Here is a 2,143-nt window from a genome sequence, read left to right on the forward strand (position 1 = left end):
GCCCCAAATTTCAATCCTATAACTATCTGGGTCTTAAATTACCTCAAGTAGGTGATATATAGACTGAATAGCAAAGAGAGAAAACTAAGTACATTTCAAGATAGCCCTTTCTATTTTGGAAATGCTCCAGTGCACTAACACTTAGAGAGATCTTCTTTGTAGCTAGTTGACATGTATAATAAATTACACCCTTTTTATCACTTATCAACAAGGCCATTATGCAAAAATCATCATTATGCAAAACTGGAGGATGACCACATCAGATCACAAAATGGAAGATGACTACATGATTACATAACTGCCAAATTACCTCATTACATAACTCTCAAATCACTGAGAATCAGCACAGCCAAGTTGACACATAAGCTTAACCACCACACCCAGCATTATCTTCGCCTCACACCTCAGTGTTTGTTACTGCGAGATGTACATTGTTATTGCACAAAATTGTTGGATAGTAGATTTTTTACTATTGTCATAAATGCAAAATGTCAGATATTGAGATAGTTGGTAAGTGAGGAGCAGGTTTAATTTCTTTCCCTGGTTGCGGCCTTTGAATGCCTCAGCCTTATACTCCTCCTTAAAAAAAATAAAAAATTTTTATCACTTTTTAAATCCACTGTAATAGCTCTTCGTGGAGGATTATTTTTCTTCTTTTAATTTTCCCCTTGCTTTCTTATAAATATAATACATCTCTCTTGCATTTCTATTATTTTTTAACTCAAAAAAATTCTGTTCCTGTATTTCATATTATCTGATAAGAACTCTCTCACATTTTTATTCCTTTAACATCTTCCATTGTCTAATTGTCCTTATTAGGATTTTCTCTCCTTCCCCCTTAGCACCATCTGTGAGTTTCTTGATTTTTCATTTACTCTCTTTTAATATTAATTAGGATAACAAATAAGACTAATGAAACACTAATCCTTGTTCTGTCCCCAGTAGATTATTTTCAATTTCTTGCACTGCCATATACTAATAAACTTTGCTTACAGGTTCTTAGAAAATTTGCAGTATTTGTTCTGAGTCAAATTTAACTGAATTCATTGGTTTCTAGGGCATGTTGTAAACACATCCTAAAATTGAATACTACATAGCAAAACTTCATGAGGCATAGTATAATTGTCTTTTAATTGTTTTTATACATTTTTATATCAGTGATTCATTATCACATTATCAATTTCATGTAAAATGAGATACGCAAAATTACTCTAATTACTCTTTGAAGATCTATTTTTCTAAATGCATATGCTGTATTTTTACACAAATAAGGTGCACCTTCTGCCTTTATTTGATGTCCATGCCCTCCTCCAACGAGGTATTTTCATAAGCATGCTATGCTAATATTTTTTTACAGAAACATGTGGAAGAGGATTGGCACGACTGCCTGTGAGGGTGCCTTGTGAGCATAGGGCACAGCCAGCAAACAAATGCAGAAGGCACATGCTATTTGCATAAAATATAGTAGTTTGTCTGGACAATGAATTAGATTTTAATATGAACTAAATGGTATATTTAAGCCTGTGTCTAAATGGAATAAAATTACCCAGCGCAAAGTGTTATACTAAGTAAATAATTATTTGTTGTTGATTATGAATGCAATTATCAAAATGACACAGGCCACAAACATTCTATGTAAAGTATGAAATTGTTGCTGTCAAGTCAATCCTGACTCATAGCTACCCTATTAGACAAAGTAGGACTGTTTCTAAGGAGTGGCTGGTGGATTCAAACTGCCAACCTTTTGATTAACAGCCAAAATTTAACCACTGTGTCACCAGGACTCCAAACTGTGGTTAGATGCCAGGAAGTAGGTGGCAATGCCTTAACCAAATGCGTGTTGTAAGGCCTAAGAGCCTCTTCCATCCTTGTTAAAGGGAGTGCTAACCTTCTCTCATTTCATACAACACAAAGTATGGTAAAGAGTTTAAAATGTAATCCCAACACAAAGGTTTTTCTGTTTTCTGTTTTTTCCTATATGAACGAAAGCAATTTTCTCTGAGTGTCCCAAACAGTCTGACATTTGGGCAATACCAATGGGATGAAAGACCAAACTAGAACTTCAAAGTAATTGATCACTCTGTTTTAATTTTGTCACCTGTAAATTAATTCAGTCTTCCAAGTATGGCTATTTTGACTGCTA

General features: G+C 34.2%; 1 non-coding gene across 1 annotated transcript; it reads right to left on the bottom strand.

The window, feature by feature from the left end:
* Positions 1–1,784: 1,784 nt before the first annotated feature.
* On the bottom strand, positions 1,785–1,910 carry LOC126058442 (U6atac minor spliceosomal RNA). Its single transcript, XR_007513222.1, has one exon. It is a non-coding gene; the product is annotated as a U6atac minor spliceosomal RNA (small nuclear RNA).
* Positions 1,911–2,143: the final 233 nt, after the last annotated feature.

The sequence above is a fragment of the Elephas maximus genome, chromosome 14, assembly GCF_024166365.1.
Source record: "Elephas maximus indicus isolate mEleMax1 chromosome 14, mEleMax1 primary haplotype, whole genome shotgun sequence".
NCBI lineage: Eukaryota > Metazoa > Chordata > Mammalia > Proboscidea > Elephantidae > Elephas > Elephas maximus.